The sequence below is a fragment of the Rattus norvegicus genome, chromosome 4 (genome assembly GCF_036323735.1).
Source record: "Rattus norvegicus strain BN/NHsdMcwi chromosome 4, GRCr8, whole genome shotgun sequence".
In the NCBI taxonomy this organism is placed as follows: Eukaryota; Metazoa; Chordata; class Mammalia; order Rodentia; family Muridae; genus Rattus; species Rattus norvegicus.
The window spans coordinates 154,375,444-154,397,466 of NC_086022.1; the positions used below are offsets into that span (position 1 = coordinate 154,375,444).

The following is a 22,023-nucleotide window of genomic DNA, read 5'->3' on the forward strand; positions in this document are numbered from 1 at the left end:
GTACCTCTGTCCCACAGAGGGAAGGGGATTTAAAAGCATTGAAAAAAAAAAGGAAGAGAAGATGAAACACTTGTAAAGCTAGTAGGCCGTCACACACATGTCGGTGCCCCGGTCACCCTGCTGGGGGTTTCACAGGGTCAATGCTTCTGCCTCACAGCCCTGCGTGTCACCTGTCAGAGCAGAGAGGCTAAGTCAGAGAACTCAACGGGAAGAAGTTCCTGAACATCTCAGACCCTCAATGCCTTCGCAGTCCACACTGCCTCTGGATAACCTAGTGTTTTTGAAGGCCAACCGGACACAGAGCATGTACGCTACAGCTCCACAGGGAGAAGGCTGGGGCTTAACACTCAGGCTGTACCTCGGTGACAGAAGACTTGCTTATCGAGCAGAAGATTGCTTATCGATCTGGATTTGATCCCCAATTGTAATAAACAATTACACTGCAGATCCATTGTATAGGACGGGGGATATTACCTCTGCACGTGTTTCCTTGTTTCCAGAGGAGGACTCTCACTACTGATGGCACTGTGCTCAGTACTGGAACTGAGTCAGGCTCGGGACCGCCCACGTGGGAGTCAGTAAGCAGCAACAGTCGTCAAGTGTCAACTATGAGGTACTTGGTGGCTCTGCTTAGATCCAAGATGCCCAGATTTGACTGAGAAGCCCATATCTGGATATGCTTATGAGGGGAAAACCATTTGATAATGTGATCTGGCCTCTCCACAAGGAGGCTAGATGGGACTAACAGATCTCATGCTTGACTATGTATCAGAATTGCCCGGGCAGGTCTCTCTGCATATGGGACTCCAGGATCTGTCATGAGTTTTCAAATATTCACAAGTTTTCTAATGCAGACACCTTCAGGCTGGTGCGTGTGAGAAAAGGACTGTTTTGAGACTGGGTCTCATTATGTAGGTAGCCCGGGCTGGCCTGGAAGTTACTGTGTAGACCAGGTCTATTTCTGGCCCCTCATGGCTGAGATTAGAGATGTGTCCTCCTATCCTAGGCTTGCAACATGAGTTTGTATGGAAAATGGTCATTATAAATCAATTCAGTATAGAGATTTTGGGTTGAAGGTTTTGTGTGTGGGTTGATGATGCCCCTCCTTCTACTGGAAATCCTGCCTGGCTATAGGAGGTGGCCGTTCAGTCTCCATATACGCTGCCAGTAGGATCTCAGCTAGGGTCACCCCATAGACTCATCGTAGCCTCCCCTATCCCAGGACTCCAGTTGGGTAAGTGCCACAAGCAGAGGTCCCAGTGCTAGTACTAGAGTCAGGGAAAGAGAGACATCACTGGAAGGAGACCAGCTAGGACATGGAGCTTACGATAAGCCTTGGAGAGAGGCCTGGAACCTGATCTTGAGAAAGAATGGTGTGGACAGCGGCAGCCAACAGTCAGGCTGAGGACAAATGCTTGAATGGGAATGATGGGAAGTGAGCTTGGCAAGACCAATTGAGACCAACTCCACCTACCCATCCACCCAAAGACCCATCTGCCCATCTACTCACCCTCCCTTCCTCTCTCCCTCCCTCCCTCCCCCATCCATCCATCCATCTATCCATCCATCCATCCATCCATCCATCCATCCGTCCATCCATCCATCCATCCAAATGGATGCCCAGTGATATCAACTATTTCCCTAATCCCTAAGAACAGAAGGAGACGGTCCTGGCCAAGGTGCTTAGCCAATGCGATTACAACCCCACTCGGGAAAGAGGCCAATTGTGAGACGTGCTGAAGGGCCAGGGAGGGAGGCTGTAGAGGATGCTAAGGGCAAGGGAGCCAGAGGCATCACGAGGGGCACTGCGTCTTCTAAGAGGGGCATGCTGGGAGAACTAGTGTCCCATTCTTCGGGATGCAGATCTCACTCGGGAACAGCGCCTTGCAGAAATGGCTATGTTAGAACAAGATCACTTGCTGGGTCCTGATTCAGAATGGCTAGCAGCCTTAGAAACCCCTTAGACAATTGAGTGGCTGGAGCAACGGCTTAGCAGTTAGGAGCTGCTCCTCCTGAGGGCCTGTGTTCGATTCCCAGCACCCACCACTGTCAGTAACTCCAATTCCAGGGGATGCTACACCCTCTCTGGCTTCAGAATTTCAAACACAGCATCTGATGCAGACCTAGATGGACACTCGGAGGCATGATGAGGGAGACAGGGGAGAAACACCATGTGAAGGCGGTAGAACGCCCACGATTGCCGGGCAGACTCAGAGGAAAGAGGCCCTGGGCAGGACCAACGCCCCTACAACCTTGCTCCTGGGTGACCAGCTTTCAGAACTGACCGTGAGGCAACAGAGTTCTGATACCTGAAGCCACCAGTTTGCGGTGCCTTGCTGTGTAGTATAAAAGTGAAGGCCCCAGAGGTCATACTGATGGATCATCCTGGATTAGCTAAGCACCAAGGATGGGACTTACAAGTGTTCTCCGAGAAGAACATGGGATGCTGGAGACAAGGAGGAGGAAAGAAACCCCCCATGTCCCCAACTTCTTCTTCTTCTTCTTTTTTTTTTTTTGGTTCTTTTTTTCGGAGCTGGGGACCGAACCCAGGGCCTTGTGCTTCCTAGGTAAGCGCTCTACCACTGAGCTAAATCCCCAGCCCCCCCAACTTCTTCTTAACGAGAGATTTATTTTAGTTTTAATTATATATATTTGTGTGGGGGTTGTGCATCTAAGTGCAGGTGCCCTCGGAGACCAGAGGCATTGGATCCCTTGGAACTAAAGAGTACTGTGAGCGTCCTGACATGTGTGCTGGCGACTAGACTTGGGTCCTCTGGAAGATCAGCAAGCACTCTCAACCACTGAGCCATCTCTCTATCTCCTTCCTGTCCAAAGGTGTAAACATTAAATATGCTAACACGCTTTTCTTTACCAAATTTCCCATTTTCCTTATCTCTCTGCTTTACTTTTTGTTCTCTCTCTCTCCCTCTCTCTCTCTCCTCCTCTTTCTTTCTCTCTCCCTCCCTCTCCCCCCCCCACTGAACTGATTACAGCAGTGAGCAATAGTGTGATACAACCTGAATATTCTCCTGTCTTGTAATTTTTCTCTGCTAGACAAGTAAATCCATTACCTTTAATACGTCCCAGGGCATAGACAAAATGCAAACAGATTCTTTGCCAGAAATAGGAGTAGTTACATAAACACTTCCAGACACCCCTCTTCCCTTCTGAGACCTCAAGAACCAGGCTTCCACTGTGTGTGTTTTTATCAGCATTCTTATCTTCTAATCACCCACCAGAATGGTCCACTCATGTTTGAAGTACAGTGAGGCTTTTGTAGCCTTACAGTTGCAAATCTTCCCATTATTGTTTCTGTAAATCAGTTAGAGACCTCAGAACCACATGGACAGGTTTATCACAGCAATAACCCCACTCTTGGTACCAGGTTTCTGGATTAGTTTCTTTCCTTGTTGCCTGATAAATATCTCTTTTTTTCTCTTTTTTTCAGAGCTGGGGACCGGACCCAGGGCCTTGAGCTTGCTAGGCAAGCGCTCTACCACTGAGCTAAATCCCCAACCCCCTGATAAATATCTCTTAAGGACAGACTTAGGGAAGAGGGCTTAATTTTGCTTACAGTTTAAGGGGGTACAGTCCATCATGGAGAGGAAATCACAGCAGCAGAGGCTTGAGATAGCTCATCACATTGCATACAAGTCAGCAAAGAGAAACCAACAAATACTGCTCAGCTGGCTTTTTACTTCTTATGTAGCCCAGCGCTTGGGGTGGGCATCCCACCTAATTAACCTAGTGTAGAAAATCTCTCACAGCCAAAGATGTTTCCAGGGTGATTCTATATTCAATTGACAATCATATTAATCTACCACAGTGGACTGTCCCATGCCCAAAGAGGCTCAGAAAGGCAGATTTTAGTACTTATTTTTATGCAGAAAATCAGGTACCAAAATTGGGTGTTATCTGTTGTGTGTAATTTTTAAAAACACACTATTGTCTTGGTCTGTGACCTCAGCACCCACTCTGACCCTCCTGGCTCTCCTTGCTCCGTCCAGCTTAGCCGGTGGATGGCTCAAGCATGAAAACCTTGAACAAAAACTCAGGGGCAGGGGGTCCTCATCTTACAGATAGATTCCCTGCTATAAACTAGAGAAAGACAATAAAACCAAGGATACTGCCTCCAAAACCAGACACAAGCTAGATTAAATATAAAAATACTTTAGAGAGGTTTTAAAAAAACCCTGCAAGATCACTCAAATTCTCCAAACATGGGTTCCATGAGAATTCCAAGTTAAATATTGCTGGCATGACAGATTTTTTTTTAAAAAGCCTAAAATTACACAATAAACAAAAGATAATGTTTTAAAGAAATTTATAAAAATCTTACAAGATAACTCAAATTCTTTGAACATGGGCTCCACGAGAGTTTTGGGTTAAACATTCCTGACATGACAAATAAAAAGTCTAAAAATAGACTCATACAGTATTTGTTTAGTTTACTTTATTTGTTTTAAATTGTTTTAATCACCAAAATGGGTGTGATTTTGAGTTTTGTGGTTATATTATTATTCCTCTGGGAGAGAGGTCAAACTAAAAGTTGTTCTGGTTGCTGGCTCAAGGACATGCTATTTTGGGAGAAAGGCTCTACATCTGTGTTGACAGAAAAAAAGAGATTAGGCTCTGGACCCCTTCCAGAGTTATATGGATCAGATATGACAGGGGGAGACCCCTGAAGAACTAGAACAATTCAAGAGACTCAAACAGGAAAGGTAAAGATTCTTGGTGCCCTCCTTCATGTGGCATAAATGAAGACTTATGACTGGTTATTATTAAAATTGGCTCATCAAGAGGAGAGCTGCCTTTCACATGCTCAAGCAAGGAGGAGAATTTCACCCTTAACTAGTCTATAGACCCTACACAGACTAGCATGATCCATACAGATATCTTGATGGCACTTACGTTTGTCTGAGATTTCTGCACTGCAGAGTGTACAGCTTTGGTGAGATTCTTCCTCAGACATGCTGAACTGACCCGCCTGGACTCCCTATGTCACAGATCCCAGGTTATCTTGCCTCATTCAACCTTTAGATGGATCCAGCCAGCTCTTCAGTCAAGCCCTGAGCCTTCTAAGCATCAGAGACTGAATAACAATCACTGGCTTGGCTTTCTTAAGGCCTAACCAAGTCTGCTAATTGTTCTACCCATCTCCTCCCCTTTAAAGAATTCTTGTCACCCATGTTCAGCCAGGAGAAGTTATGGTGAGTCGTCAGCCCAGGTCCCCGTGCTTGGGGGTCTGGTAATGGTTATTTTACAAATTATAAAAAAGGTTGTCATTCAAGGAAAATTGAGAATGGTCATGATTTTGAACGGGTAGGAAATAGGTGGAGTTGCTTATGTAACTATAATTTTAATTGATAAAAATGTTTATAATTGATACAGTTGAAATTATATTTTCTTACACTGGCACTAAATTTATTTTGGTACAGATTTAAGGTCTTCATTGATAAACAGTTCTTACATTGATACAAAAATTGAGATCACTATTGTCACGCCTAGATAGGCATCACGCCTATATAATACACTGAGAAATAAGAGGCTTAGACACAGTCTTCTCATGACTGCTATTACGAACTGTTTTCAAACAATCGAACATGTGAGCTAAGGGTCAGATAGAAAACTCATGCTCATGCTAGAGTCCTAATTTAATTACAAAAGGATGCTTTCAATATACTTCAATTAAAAGTAGCTGAAAGTAATCGAAGTTCAGGTTACCATGTATATATATATATATATACATATATATATATATCTCAATGTTAAAGATCCACAAAGTATGATGTGTGTTATTTAATCATTGGACAATGAGACATACCTACTCTGGGCAGCAACCCCTTCCCAGTTCAAAGGAGACATTGAACATCTTTACCTCCAGTCAAGGTCACTTATCGTGGCAAGGCAGCCATTGGGCCAAAAGTGCCCATTTCATCTGCAGACAATACTGTCCAAAGAAGGACACATTTTACAGGATAACTGATTGTTGGCTTTGCCGAGACAGGGTCAGTGGACCTTCAAATAATTCTACATTATAAGTCTGTCAGATAGATGATCCTTAGCCAGAGGCCAAAGACGGATGCTCCTAGATACTGAAGAATGGGGGACTGTCCAAGCAATCAACTGTCTCTGCAAATTGATTAAATTTCAGAAGCTGTGTTTCGTGCTTCCTATGTTTTCAAGCAATATTTAGTCATTCTCAGACTTCTGATGGGATTAAAGACTAGTTTTAATCTCATAACCAAACTCAAGGCATTTAACGTTGATAGAGAGAGTTTATAGAACAGATGACATGGTTTTCAGATGACATTACAGCTAAAATGTAAACGTAATCCAAGGACAGAATCATAATTCTTTCAGTTAGGAAACATGGTAGAGTACTTTGTCTAATTGACAGGTTGATAGATTAAATGTCCTTTGTACCTTATACTATATAATTTACTTAATAATTATGGGTTTGTTCAATTTATATCTGGGAGAAGAGGGTATTATTATTAGTAGTAGTAGTAGTAATAGTAGTAGTAATAGTAGTAGTAGTAGTAGTAGTAGTAGTAGTAGTAGTAGTAGTAGTATTGGGAGGTGCTGATACTGAAGTCTGGTTCTCTAACTGGTTCTTGATTTGATCAATAAAGAAGGAGGGAGTCAATTGCTGGGCAAAGGGGACAGATGGGACTTCCAGGCCCCAGGAGGAGAGGAGACACAGGGAAAGAGGCTTTTCAGTCAGGCCTTGGAAGGAAAAGCACGAAACCACCATGTAAGATCTTGGGGAAGATAGAACTGGCAGCCTCCGCCACTGGCAGATCGCCAAAGAGGTCGACAAAGACTGTCTGATGCTGATGAGGTTAGGACAAGAGATTCGGTGCCCAGCAATTAGGCTATCTGGCAAGTTCTAAAATAATAAAGCTGTCTGAATGTTTTCATTCTCCTGAGCAAAGGTGGGTAGAGATAGAAGCCGGGTCGGTGACAGTGGCTTGGCGAAGTTAAGCTGGGAGGAGCAAAGGGAACCCGGCGGGGCCAGAGCAAGGGCAGCAGCTCTTGGGTCGAGGTAGATGGCAAAGCTAGCCCGGAGCAACAAAAGAGAAGCCGACAGGGAGCTGGTGGAGCTCAGACAGCAGCTCACGTTTGCGATCGATCCTGGGCTAAGCCGGATGGAGCAAAGGGAACTGGGAGAGGTCAGACTGCAGGCCTAGGTCACAGACAGACAATAGCCTGTTTTTTTTTTTTTTTTTAAATTACACGCAGCAGACTAAGCCATGACTGCTCTGCTCTTTCTAATGACATTTATCCCCTTATAAAAGAGGTCAAAGGTTGACTTTGTATCCTGCCCACTGAAATCACTTATCTTTTCTAGAAGTTTTCTAGTAGAATTTTGGGAGTCTCTTGTGGTATTCTGTCATATCAACCTCAAACATGGGTAATTTGACTTCTTCTATTTGTGCCTGTTTAATTTCCATTTCTTATCTTACTGCTTTATCTAGTGCTTCAAGCACCACATTGAAAAAGAGTGAGGATCATGGACAACCTCCTCTTGTTCCTGATTTTGAGGTCAATTCTTTATTTTTTGATTTATTTTATGTATATGGTACATTGTAACTGTCTTCAGACACAGCACAAGAGGGCATTGGATGGTTGTGAGCCACCATGTGGCTGCTGGGATTTGAACTCAGGACCCCTGGAAGAGCAGTCAATGCTCTTAACCACTGAGCCAGCTCTCCAGCCCTTGTTCCTGATTTTAATGGGCTTGGTTCTAGTTCATTTTTTCCCCCAACAGGCTCTTGTTGTGTAGTCTAGGCTGGCCCTGAACTCTTCATCCTCCTGAGTGATATAATTGTAGGCATGTATCTCCTTCCTGGCTTTCAGTTCTCGTTTAATAGTCATGTTGTAGGTAACTGGATTTTACTCTGAAGTGTGAAACAATGAGACAGAGAGAACCTTCCTAGTGTTTAGGAAATGATACTCATCACCAGGAGCCTCCTCCTGTGGCTAGTATCAGCATCTACACCTACCTACACATACCTACCACAACCCTCCAGGAGCAGACACACTCAGAATGCCACCAGGGAAACTACAGCATATTAACATGTGTGCACATGCACGTGCGGACACACACACACACACACATACACACCCTCACACACACTCTCTATCACACACACACATACTCTCACACACACACACATATACACACCCTTACACACATTCTCTATCACACACACATACACATTCTCTCACACATACACACATACTCACACTCATACTCCCATATACTCTCACACACTCAGACATACACATACTCATACACACTCAACTTTCACAAACACACATACTTACACACACAGACACACAGACACACAGACACACAGACACACACACACACACACACTCCTTGCTATCTAGCTGAGGATGACCTTGTACTCCTGATCTTCCTGTCCCCATGTCTTAAGTGATGGTGCTAGAACTCTAGGCTTCATTGGCCATGCTCAGCTTAGTGGCTTAATGGTTTTTTCCACTCTGGAGATGGAACGTAGGGTCTCTCACATGTTGTTAAGTGTCCAGCACTAAACTACAGCCCTATAATTTATATAAATGTCATGGTACCATGGGCATCAACTGTTAGTTTGTCCTGATCGGTAGCATTCTAAATGCCCCCTTTACATACAGAAAAGGTATGGGGAAATCCAATGATTCTTCACCACATAATAAGTTCATGTCAAATTCCAGGAGACCGGGTAAGAAGCTGCTATTTCACATACTCCAAGTTTTAGAATTTCTTAGGATTTGCATCTTTACACATAACATTTGGGCCTCACTTTGCTATACACCCATTTGCAGAAAATGTAAGAATAAGCCATGAGAAGAAACTCCATCCCACAGGAGAGCCACCCTGGTGCAGCACTGCCAGCAGGGACATGCTCTACACTCATTTCACGCCCTCCCGGCTGCTGTGGGAGATTCTCCTCTTTCTAGGTAACAGATGGCAAAGTGGAACCTAGCAGGCTTGGTGGCATCGCCACGTTAGTCAGGATGGAGAAGAGTGAGAATCCACACTGCCTCCAGAGCCTCTCAGCACCCCAGGTCAGTATCAGGATGACCAGCGTCATGGCCCCTCACATCCCAAGTCCTTGGCCGCAGGCGTGGCTGGGCGTGAATGAGTGTATTCTCCACGCTCTGCCTCCAGGCAGGGACTCATTTAGGTGTTTGAGGGCCGGCCAATGTCTGGCATAGGCACGGAACAGGCATCTGAGTGAAGGTCTAGTTCCAGTACCCTGGGCAGCTGCAAGCCAGATGGGCACCGTGACTCCCCGCCTGCTGGGACCTCCCTCCACACTCTGTGCACCTTCCTGCCAGTGGTTTCCTGTGAGATGACCCTTTCCTTTGAGCCTCTCCTCAGAGTCTCCTCCAACACTCCCCATGGGTTTCCTGCATCTTTCCCCTGTTGGGCCTCTGTTCTCCTCGATGCCCCGCCCCCGGCATCTGGCAGAGTTTCCCCTCTTACTGTCAATCTGCAGTTTCTTCGGAGTCCTTCCTCAAAGGCCGACTGTCCTGAATCTGTGTGGACTCCCCAGACTTCAGTGTTCCTGCCTGTTCCTCTCCTGGCAGCTCCATCAGCGTGGGTATGCTCCTCTGACACCAACTCACCCAGACCTGCCTTGGGCACAGTGATAAATAGAGGGGTTCTTTTTAAATAGCCCGGGCATGTTTACACCAGACAGCTACAGGAATGTGCGAGGTTTTCTATAAGAAATTATGTGTGAGCATCGTTGGGAGCTTGGAGGAGACTGCCACATGTCCGTGGAGGGTGGGGGCAGGCTCACAGAACCCTGCAGAATGCTGTCACAAGATCGCATGTGCGAAAGGGCATTGCACACGGCCATGGTCATGGGTGGCAGCCACAGGCATGCTAATTCAGGCATCATGTTCAGAAGGAAGCAGATGGTTCTTTAGGCCCTATGCCGGATGTATATGAGAGGCCAGGGGAGAGGAACAGGACCAGGAAGTGCATAGAACATCCTCTGTCAAGGATGCGCTGGTATTAATTACAATGCCCGTGGTCCATGGGCTGACTGTGGCCTCTCCGGATTGCGTGTATCAATTCTTATTTTTCAGTTGGGAAAGGACAGAGCACTTTCCCTATGCAGTGGTCCACAGCTGAGCCAAAGGCTCTCAAACATCACTGCTGTAGCAACAGCCACTTGGGTGGCATCGGAGTCTCAGGTCTGGAAAGTTTACCCACCTCTGCCTGGCAGAGGATCACCTCAGCCACTTACTTTGAGGAAAGAGGACTCCACAGTTAAGGAGTTTGGGGGGAGTGATTCGCACTGTATAGGAAGGAACACATCAAGTTTCTGTGGTAAGCAAAGAAAAATATATCTTTAATTGGGCTAAAATCATCACTTCTCAAACATTTTGATCACATTAATTAATTAATTAATTAATTAATCAGTCACTAAATACCTACCAATCCGAAGAAAGGGGTGAACATGGAGCTGTGCTGGGTTACAGGATCCCAGCCTCTTTCAGACTAAGTCGCACAGCTGGAACTAATAAAATGGAACAGAAGTGGGGTGTTACAGATGTGCTGCCGTGCCGGGCACCAGAGGGGAGGCGTGGACGGCAATGGGGAAGGGTCAGGTAGGAAGCACAGCAGTCATAGTTGGGAGAGAAGTAACACAGGAAGCGGGAAAATGAAACACAGGAGCTGCCAGACACCACCAGGAAGCCTCAGCCAGGTAAACTGGCAGAGCATGAGGCTGTCACAGCAATTTCTGGGTACCAAGGAAGGCTCAGGTGGAGATGGGGTGCACGGGGGGGGGACTTCCTCTCGTGGTGAGGGGCCTGTTTCCTCAGGGCCACAGGGGCCATGAGAAGGGACCTTGGGGAGTGGACTAGGCAAAAGTCAGGAGGATCCAGCACGAAAGCATGGCAGGCAGCAGCCATGCCACTCGGACTGTTAATCAGTCACAAAGAAGACTGCAACCCTTAACATTTACACGGGTAGGCTTAGAGGCGAACGAGGAAGACACATGCCTCACAGTCTGTCACGTGTGGAAGTTCAAAGGTGACGACCTGAATACAGTCTAGTAATTTCTAGTGATTCCTCCAGGGCTGAAAAGTCGGGTGAGGATGATAAAAGGGTCCCCAATAGCTTGTAGAATCCCAATAACGTATACAGTATGCATATATTAATCAAAAATAAAAATATTTTCAAAAAGCGTAGTGTGGCCTCAGGACCAGCGAGGAGGAGATCTGGACAGCCTGGCTCGGTCCAAAAGGCAGACAAGAAATGTGACGCACCCACTCAGTGTGAACAGCTACAGGTCTCAGTACCGCCTGCCTTCCCGTCTTCTCACACTCCTATCCCAGGTCAGTGCTCTTTTCTATCCCACCTCCCAGTGTTCTTTTGCCTCTCCTTCCCCTCAAGTTACAACCCAATTTCTACCCTTCATGGCCAAACTTCCCCGATGACATTCACTGTCCTGTTTACCACTTTTGGACAGACCCACCACATCAAATTCATCATGCTCTCAAGCAATTCCATAAACCTTCCCTTCAATCCAGAAGCTCCTAGTCTATTCACACAAGCGTTGCAACCAGGTTTGAGTCCACCAGACCTAAAGCCACAACGACCTTTCATGTTCAGAAAGCAGGTCTTACAGTTGCCCCTGCAATGGTCTTACATCTGGACCACAAGGCTCTTGCTCTCTGGGTGGGCGAATCCTTGCATACTCACCCCCAAATCTTCCCGTGTGAATATGGAAGGGACCAGGGACCCGTTAGAAGCATCAGAGAGAGAACCTTGACTCACTCTAACAGGGTTTGATGAAGCCTTAGTTTCAGAAGGTGCCATGTCAGCCAGAGCTTACATCCTAGACAACAGGCAGACTTTACCACAAAATGCAAATTCAGCGTTGTCAGACAAATCACTCGTCTACAGAGCTGCATTGTCCCCAGTGACAGAACTTGGTCACAGGTGTCTACAGACTCACTTCAATAAGTAACACATAGCCGGTGCTAACCAGGCTGTCTTTAATTGTTCAAAGACACCATGGTTCAGTGTTTAAAGTCTCGCTGGTTCACAGAAGGCAAGGAAACAGAACAGTATATACCAATGAACCAAATGTTCATAATCAGAACAACCTTACCTCCATATTTTTCTGCAAAACAACAACCGAAAGTTTCATGGAACCCAAGAACCCAAGAACGGTCAGTTTCCGTAGGAGAGGAAGCTGGGTCCCATTGTATGAACAGTGAGTGATAGCCCAGCAGTCAAGAGACATGGAGACCACTGGGAACCAGTGAGCCGATCACAAGGCTGCATGACTAATTTACTCTCCTTTTTCTGAGACAGGGCTTCTCCGTGTAGCTTTGGCTGTCCTCGAACTCACTCTGTAGACCAGGCTATCCTGGAACTCTCAGAGATCTACCTGCCTCTGCCTCCCAAGTGCTGGATCAAAGGTGTGTGTCTGGCCTGACTAAGCTGTGTGTGTGTGTGTGTGTGTGTGTGTGTGTGTGTGTGTGTGTGTGTGTGTGTGTGCCTGAGGGGGGGCTGCCTTATGTATGTGAACCACATGTGTTTCCGGTGCTGTGGCGGTCAGGAAAGGTCAGTAGGACCCCCTAGAACTGGAATTTTGCATCACTGCATGCCAACATGGGTGCTGGGATCTATAAGAGCAGTCAGTGCTTTTGACCACTGAGCCATGTTTCCAGTCCCCATCAAAGGCAGGGTCTGATAGGTAATTGGTGTTTCTTGACTTTCTCTGTAGTATAGAACATAAAAGTAAAACGCAGCCTGTAGCCCCTAGCTACTTGGAAGACTGAGGCAAAAGGTCACTTGAGCTCATGAGTTAGAGAGCATCCTGGACGGCAAAAGAAACCAAACAAAATTAGAACAGAGCACGGCGCCAAAGGCATCTTCGAGGACCCCTGGCTGTTGCCTTTACTATCTCAGTATCATTATTCTTACATGGATAGAATCTCCAGGCTGAAAGAAGTAACTGGGAATCCCAAATGGGATTAAGTAGCAAAGGCCAAAGAGAAGGTGTTGATGAGCCAGCATGGGTGCAGCTCCCTGGGGGGATCCCCTGCCTACTGCCTTCTTAACCCCGTAGTGATGGGTGCACTCCAGCACTGCGGAAGAGCTACTTGGGTCCTTATAACTTAGTTACCATTTAAAAAGATGATACTCTGGAGTTGAAAGAAGATGGTCCCATCCTTAAGAAGCCTTCCAAATTCTCAGAAGTCAATTCTCAAAACTCCCTTTAGAAACAAAGACGCTGAGGCTCAGAGGTTTGCGAATGCCCAAGGCTTTGGCTGGTAAGAGGCTCTGACGCGTATCTATCAGAGCTCTCTCTGAACTTTAAAAACCTCTTGTGTATAAATGTAGACTTTTTGAAGGCAAACGGCCAGTTCTGGGTTGTGTCAGAGCATCCTGTCACACCACGGGAGTCACACATTAAACAGCCTGTGCAAAGGTGCCCCGTTGTTACAGCATCTTGGCCACTCGCACTCACATGAGTGCAGGTAAGTGTGCATGTGTGTGGCCAAATCTCCCACACTCAACAGGAAGGGAAGGGAGCATTACCAAGGGAAATGGAAAAAAGAAAGGATGGATTGATCGGGGCAGGCTGGACAAGCGGTTCCTGGCCATCCAGCCTTTTCAAGATCTGATATGCAGTGTGCAGGGGGTTCTAGGAAGGGTCCACCGAGGGATGCTGGTTTTCATCCACCCAAATAGGACTGCCGCCACCATAAGGCTAGGGTCAATGGCTGCTATGGGGCTAACCAGTAGTATGTTACAGAAGCTGCACCCGCAGGGCAACAGTAGCAGAGGTGAGAACTACTGCCCGACACCTGACAAGGATTTGGTGTCTGGGAAGACAATAGGTGGAGCCACTGTCTGGAAACAAAGTATCAGTCATGACCATCAGGCAGGACTACGCTGGCAGCAGCTGAAGGCAGCACACCGTGTCCTGGGCGCCTCCACGGCATCCCGAGACACAGATTTCATTTCTAACAGCCAGACAGGGAAAGTCCCCACTTGTACATTTAGTGTATGATGTGGGTATGAGCCACACTGCTTAGTTATCTGTCCTAAAAAGGTCTTTTATTTCTCCTCTCCAGAAAGCATCAAGTACGCTGGAGTGAATGCAGATCCCACAGGAATGTATTAAATGATCTCACCTTGTATGCCCTCGGGAGGCCAAGACCTCAGGATACCTGTATATGCTGAGCACTGGATGGCTGACAGCAAATGCATCCCTTGTGGGTGTGGACAGGAGAAGCCAATTTGGTCTACTGTGCTGCAGTGTGGATGAACCCTCAAGCCTGAAACGTAGCAAGTTTAGAATACAGGACTCACAGACCTCGGGCCAGGGACCCTTGTGGAGGTTCCACATGAGCCAGCTCTGTGTGAAACAACCCAGGGCTCAGAAGCCCAACAGTGTGGATAACCAAAGACAGATGAGAAGTCAGTCTCTGTCTCTCTGTCTCTGTCTCTGTCTCTGTCTCTGTCTCTGTCTCTCTCTCTCTCTCTCTCTCTCTCTCTCTCTCTCTCCCCCAGCACTGTAGCCTGTTGCCCTGTGCACACAAGATCAGCAGCTCTGGCCTGGCAGCTTTTTCCCCTCCTGAAGTGCAATGACATGTTCACCTCTGGAGGGCAACGTGGGGACACAAGCAGAGGTGACTGCAGTGCCCAGATGCCCTCTGACCCAGAACTTCATTTGGGCCTGGGCCTCAGAGCACTCAGTGAGATAGACATGCGTATGAACCCCAGGCAAATGACCATCCCTGAGAGGTCTGTGCCACCCCGAGGCCACACAGCTAGTTCCTAAGTCCAGATGCCCTCACACTGGGTCTTGTCCACCTCAAGACAGTCTCACTATGGGACAGACAAATGGCAGGAGGGGGAGCACTGTGCATGTGTCACACACACGTGTGAAGCATTATCAGTTGTCAACTGATCTAGGAAAATGTACTACACAGACAAAGCTGCAACCTGGCACAAGTGTGACTCACCACCCGGTGACAAACCTGTTACTAGAACAGGATGAGACCTTCCAAATGCTTAGTGTGAGTCTAACATTCTGTTAGAAAGTTGAGTGGCGGGGTTGGGGATTTAGCTCAGTGGTAGAGCGTTTACCTAGAAAGTGCAAGGCCCTGGATTCGGTCCTCAGCTCCGAAAAAAGAAAGAAAAAAAAAAAGAAGAAAGTGAGTGGCCTTGGGCAGGCTCCCATCTTAAGGGGTGCCATGAAATGCAGAACTAAATTCATTTTGCATTTCTTCAGAAGAAAGAGGCACACCAAGGACTTGGGGTACCGCTCTCCTGCAGAATAGTCTAACTTGCTCAGGCCTGGCTTCTGTCTTATCACCGTAAACCACAACTAACAACCACGAACGCCATGGGCTAGTCTGCACTGTTATGCCATCTGTATACAATGGTGCTTCTTTCTATCGCAAATTGCTTGCTTTTGTATTTGAAGGATTTTCACTCTTCTCTAGCCTTCTGAACCTATGGAAAGATGCTAAGTGTGTATTCTGAACGTCCCTGAGACTCTGGCCCTAATACAAGCCTTGTTCCAGCACCGTCAGCTAGCTCGACGTATCTGTCCCAGAGGAAAGTCCCCGGGCTTCTGATTGGCTAGAAACCTCAAGGATACCAATCAATACATATATTTTTTTTTCTACTTCTGAGAAAACATTAAGTTCTATGAACATCAGAAGACCTACATTTTGCTAATTTATCATAGTGGATCTGATTTTCCAAACACCAGCAGGTTGTTTCCTCCCTCAGTAACAGATGAGAAAGCAGCACTGTGTCAGTGAGGCGTCTGTATTAGTGTGTTCAAACTTGTCGTCAGTTGAACAATGAACCCAAAATAAGTAACTTGGAAACCTCAAAAGAGATACTTGCAAATCATATACCTGATGTCTCTGTGCTAACACAAACACCCCACTACTAAACAACAGGGAGATCCGAATAGACATTTCTCCAAAGAAGACTCAACATCATTAACCAGCAGGGAGGGAGGGAGGGAGGGAGGGAGGGAGGGAGGGAGGGAGGGAGGGAGAGAGAGAGAGAGAGAGAGAGAGAGAGTGTGAGTGTGTGTGTGTGTGTTACTGAGGATGGAACCCACGGCCTCATGCACGTCAGATAAACACTCTACAAAACCATGCCCTACCTACTCAGGCTGCAGTAACAAAATACTATTTTCATATATTTCTGGAAATTGGCAGCACAAAGTCAGGGATGTCTGTATGGTCAGGTTCTGGTAAGGGTGCTCCTACAGGCGTATAGATAGATGGTCGCTCACCGAAGACTCATTACTTAACACTCGCTGCTTCTGCAGAAGACTAGGGTTCAGTTCTAGCACCCACACAGCGGCTCACAAACAGCCTGTAACTCCAGTTCCAGGAAAGCCGATGCCCTCTTCTGACCACTCCCACATCAGAGAGGGAGAGGCAGGCAGAGAATAGGAGGGAGAAAGAGAGGGCGTGGTTTTAATCAGAGCACCAGTCCCAGCATAATGCTTCTAGGAGTCCAATTTCCATTACTATATCGAAATACCAAAGGCTGGGTGATGTAGAAAGAAAAAGACTTACTTGGCTCGTTGTTTCATAGGATTAGAGACCAAGATCAGTTGACTTCATCACTTTGGCCTTCGTGAGGACCCCCATGGCCTTGTCAGTTATACTGGGTGGTATGACTGGGGAAGTGCATACCTTGATGGTATGATTACCTTATCCTAGGCTATACCCCTTAAAGTTCTATCACCTCCCACTGTGGTACCAGGTTAGATGAGCGGAATCCTAGTCAGGTTGGTTATGGCTCCTTGAATTGAAGGCCTTCGCTGATCTGTCTCTCTGAGACAATCTTGGATTTCTTTATTGGGGGTGAGTTTGAACACACATACTTTACTGGGAGTGAATCGAGGGTTCTGCTGTTTTGGGGTGAGAAACCTCATTAGCATGGAGACACATTCCAGGCTCCATGACTGACTACTTGTGCCCACCTGGTTTGAGGTCTCTGGGTCACATGCTCTGAGGTAGGCATGGAAACAGAGAAGGAGTTAGCGCTACTCCTGCCCGTCTCAGGATGGGATTTTAACAGGTTTTGAGATTTCCAGGGTTTGGTCATGCCCTTCCTTTGCAGTTCCCTGACAGTTCCACTTGTGGTACGATCCAAGTGCCTCACATCCCCGTCACAAAGAGGACCTGATTTCTGTCACACGACCCTGGAAGGATTCAAACCACAACCAGCCCAGAGCAGGGCCCAACTCTCTTGCATCAGCTAATCTGTTACCTCCCCAAACTCCAACTATAGTCACACTGGCCTCCCATGGCGGTAGATCTCTTTAATTCCAGCAATCAGGAGGCAGAGACAAGTAGATCTCTGCGAGTTCCAGCCCATCCAGGAGAGTAGTGAGAGTCTGACTTAACAAAACAAATACAGCCACAAGACGACTGCAGCTTCCTATCATTACAATAAAATTCCAGACGCAATTAACTACAAAGTGAGACGGTCAATTTAGTCCACGGTTCTAAAGGTACCAGACCAAGGCCAGTAGCCTACTGCTTTGAGCCTTTGGTTATGGCTCCACACAATGACAGAAGTGCAGGGTGGAGCAAACTATTCATCTTACGAGCTACAAGCAGAGCCAGAGACAGGACAGGCCCAGCCCATAATTGCTTCCAGGACACATCACTAGTGACTGAAGAACCTCTCACAAGGTCCCACATCCCAAAGGGCCAAAGCATGTCCCCAACAGCAGACACATGGATTTTTTTTGGGGGAACATTGTCTTCACATCCTATCAAAGCACACACCCACTAGGGTGGCCGTAATTCACAAATGCTAACAAGGGTGTGGCTAAATTAGAATCCGCACAGAATTCACGGGAAATGCTGCAGCCATTTGGAAATACCGTCTGCTATTTCCCTGAAGGGTTAGGCACAGAGCCACCTGGGTCCCAGAGATTCTGCTCCTTGGTATCTCCCCAACACAAAAACTTAAGTACACAATGTTGCCAGTAACGTTACTCACAATAGCCCAAAGCAGAAACAACGGTAAATGCCCATCAGTTGGTGAAAAGCCGACTACTGGGCGAGCATTTTGGAACAATCTGGAAGATTATTTGGATACAAAGAGAGGAAACAGGGAGACCGAGCCCTGATGTGATCTGTAAAGGAGACAGGCATTGTGTCGAATTGAGTTGATTGATGCTTGTGCTCTCCACAGACTGACAGTGGCGAAGGGCCAGAGCAGGCCACACCAACACAAAGTGATGAGCCAGCAGCTGAGCTGTCAGCCAAAGGAAAAAAGCCACCCAAAAAGAAAAACCACCCAAAAAGAGCTAATAAAGCCGGAGGTTTGCTTTGTCTCTGCTCTTTCATTACTGGAGAACAAGGTCCTTAATCATGTGGGGCAAGCCCTCTACCACCAGGATACATAGCCTTGGCTGCTTAGATTTTATCCTATGATGGAGTCTCACTGAGTTGCTCAGGCTGGCTTGAATTTTGCAATCCTCCTGCCTCAGCCTTCTGAGCAGCCTCACCCCTAGGCTTAACCAAATCCCAGAACTCACAGAGGAACACAATGCCTAGTCTAGTGCTCAGATCACCACGAGATGGGCTGAGGGGTAAGCGCAGATAGGAAGGTGTTTGCAGCCTAGCGTAAGGACTCAGATCTCCAGCCTCTCAGCAAAACAGCTGTGGGGACATTGAGCTCCTGTGCTCCCAGCTGGGGAAGTGGGGACAGAAGGGTCCCATGGCTCATTGGCCAGCCAAGTTAGCTGCAGGTTCAGAAAGAGATACTGAACTAAGAAAGCAAGAGAGGGGGGGGGGAGACAGACAGACAGACAGACAGACAGGCTGATTGACTCAGGGTCAATCTCTGGCCTCCACATGCATGGCATACATGCACATGCACAACCATCACTCCCAGATACGCAAACAGAAGGAAAATAAATTTTTAGGAACCAGTGAGAAAGAATCCACCCATCTAATGTAGTTAAAGAATCAGGGTCAGAGGATGAAAATGGGGAAGCAGTAAATCATTGGCAAAGTTTTCATGACTTTGACAAAAACAAAGAAAAAACCCCACTAACTTGTACACCAGAAAAGTTTTAAGAGCTATAAGCAAAAAGAACCACGTTGGGATACATTATCAACAAACTGCTAAAAATTAATAAAGTTTTGGAGATGGAGAGATGGCTCAGCAGTCAAGGGGCACTGACTGCTCTTCCAGAGGACTCCGGTTCAATTCCCAGCACCAACATGGCAGCTCACAGTCACCTGTAACTCCAGTTCCAGAGGGGCTGACACCCTCTCCTACCTCTACAGGCAAAATACCCCCACACACAAAGTAAGTTTATAATAAAAACTTTAAGTGAACAAAGTCTTAAACGTAGAGACAGTAGGGGCTACTCAGCAGGTAAAGTGCGCACTACAAGGGTTCATATCCCAGAAACCCGCAGGAAAAGTCAGATACAGCAATGACCATCGGTAACACCAGAGCTACAAAGTAGTGGGGTCACTGGAGCTCACTAACCAGCCAGCCTAGTCAACTAGAAAGTTTAGTAAGACCCTGCGTCACAAAGTAAGGTGAAATGAGATTGAGGAAGATGCCCAGCATGTATGTGAACACACACACACACACACACACACACACACACACACACACACACACACACACAGAGTGGAGACAGCAGGTGGGGACATGCAGCGGACATGATTTTGAGGACAACCAACTTCTCAGCAAAAAAAAAACAAAAAAACCACAGAGATTTGAAATAGCATCAGTAAAATGCTGAGGAAAATAGTAATAATTTCTATATCCAGTAAAGACATTTCCAGATAAGTGGAAGCTGAGAGACTGTCCAGGAGACACACACCACAGGGGAAAAGGGATATTCACGGGCTGCAAGTGGATGGATGTCCAAATCAGAGTGAGAGTTGAAAGTGTGAGGATCTGAAGGCTTTCCCAAACTGAAAGGCAGCTGGCTAAAGCCAAAATCTTAACATTTAGATATAAAGATATGACAGTATTCTAAGATCGGAAGACGGCAATGGGATCTCACTGCTGTGAGTTAGTGACATCGTCGCAGTGCATGTTTACAAAGACGTGTGAGCTAAGCGTGCGTGCAGTTAATCCTGAGCAAGCCCCACCGAGACTAAAATCTGAGGGGGAAAGACGGAAAATGAATGGCAACATGGTGCACTAAGCCACGGAAAAACCCCATCACATGATTAAAAGCCAGCACCACAGGACTGCGCATATTGGCACCAAGCGTCCCCGTGCGACCTGTGTTGCCGTGAACAGAATGCATAACCGTGTTTGAACCCTGAGAAACACCATACGAATCCAAACGGATGGAGGAACACTATCCAGGTGGACATGTCAGACACGCTCAGGGAAGGGCTGGGCAGCTCAGTGATCAGAGCGCTTGCCTGGGCTTCACACAAGGCCCGGGGTCCCATCCCCAGTGTGCAGAGCGGAGTCGGGTGGAGTCAGTGTAATCGTTAGAGCTTAGACGTTCAGTGTCTCCACACTAAGGAAGTGTACACCGAGAAGATTAGAAAGACACAAGAGGAGCCAGATAGATGGCTCTGTGGCTCAAGGCATTTGCTGCCAAGCCTGATGATTTGTGTTCTATCTGTAGGACATGGTGGAGGAGAGAACCAACTCCTCTTACGTTGCCCTCTGACCTCCATATGCATATCCTGGTGCACATACTCACCCACAAAAAGTAAATAATAAATGCTTTAAAAAAAAAAGATGTCCAAGCGCTAGGCATTGCAGTGGGTATCTGTCTCCCTAGCATTCAGGGAACTGGGGTAGAGCAGGGTTCTGAGTTCAAGGCTGGCCCAGGCTGTGTAGGGAGACCTCGTCAAAGAAGGAGAAGCAGGAGAAGGAGATGATGATGACGACCTGATGTCTGAGTTTAGTATGAGATGTTTTATTGGATATGAAGCTGGACAAAAGACATTTGGGGAAAAAAATCTGGGAAATTGGACTAAGGGCCATGACTCACCAACAACAGTGTAACAATGTTAACTGTCGGGTGAGAAGTTAATCCTGGGGAGAGTAAGCCAAAGCATGTTAAAAAAAAAAATCTGTACTATCCTTTCGATATTTCTGTAAGTTTAAAGTTACTTCAAAACAAAAAGTTCAAAGGTCACAGTGTTCAATGGAAGCAGACTAAACATCACAATTAAAGACAGAGATCGAGGTGGGAGACGGCCCAGGCAGTAGAGTGCTTGATGACCTGCATTAGACCCCCAGCACCCATGAAAAAGGCTGGCCCCCTGGCCGTGCACACCTGTAACCCCAGTGCTGGGGGTCAGGCTCAGAAGGGTTCCTGGTTCTCACCGGCCAGGCAGTCTGGCTGACCCTGTGTGATCCAGGTTTATTACGAGACCCTGTCTCAAAAACACAACGTGGAGAGCAGCTGAGGAAGACAGGCGATGTCTCTCTTTGGTCTGCACAAGCGTGCACACACAAGCACACCGCCCCTCCCCCAACACACAGGTTGTTAGAACAATCTGGAACACCTAAATAGAAGAGACAATGTGCAAGTATCGACAATAAAAAGGAACAAACCAGGGTTGAGGATTTAGCTCAGTGGTAGAGCGCTTGCCTAGAAAGCGCAAGGCCCTGGGTTCGGTCCTCAGCTCCGAGAAAAAGAAAGAAAAAGGAACAAACCACCGTTACAGCCCAGACAGGGTCTCACAGACATTTTGCCAGGCAAGAGAAGCTAAATAGCAAAGGGGAAATCCTCAATTCTGGTATAATTTAAGGGATGTGGGATTTTTGGACAGGGAAGACTAATCTACAGTGATTCAGAAATCACCCAGCTGCCTGGGTTCACGGTACAGCGCCCACTATGCTGTAAAGGGGACTTTGCTAGGCGTGTAAGGATGTCTTGGGGCCAAGGGGACAGTTTGATGGGCACATTTGTCCCAATGTATTGATTTACACACTCTCAATGTGTGGGTTTCACTCCATGGAAGTCATACGTCGAT

The 22,023-nt window shown here is 46.9% G+C and overlaps 1 protein-coding gene and 1 long non-coding RNA gene across 4 annotated transcripts in view; one reads left to right on the top strand and one right to left on the bottom strand.

The window, feature by feature from the left end:
• Positions 1-22,023, bottom strand: part of Wnt5b (Wnt family member 5B) — a 124,230-nt gene that overhangs the window by 93,592 nt on the left and 8,615 nt on the right. The window lies entirely within an intron of this gene.
• LOC134486631 (uncharacterized) lies at positions 1,565-16,012 on the top strand. 2 transcript variants are annotated; one of them, XR_010065914.1, is made up of 4 exons: positions 1,565-9,078; positions 9,513-9,617; positions 11,217-11,367; positions 14,125-16,012. It is a non-coding gene; the product is annotated as an uncharacterized LOC134486631 (long non-coding RNA). The 2 variants fall into 2 exon arrangements; XR_010065913.1 differs by having other exon boundaries at positions 1,565-9,617.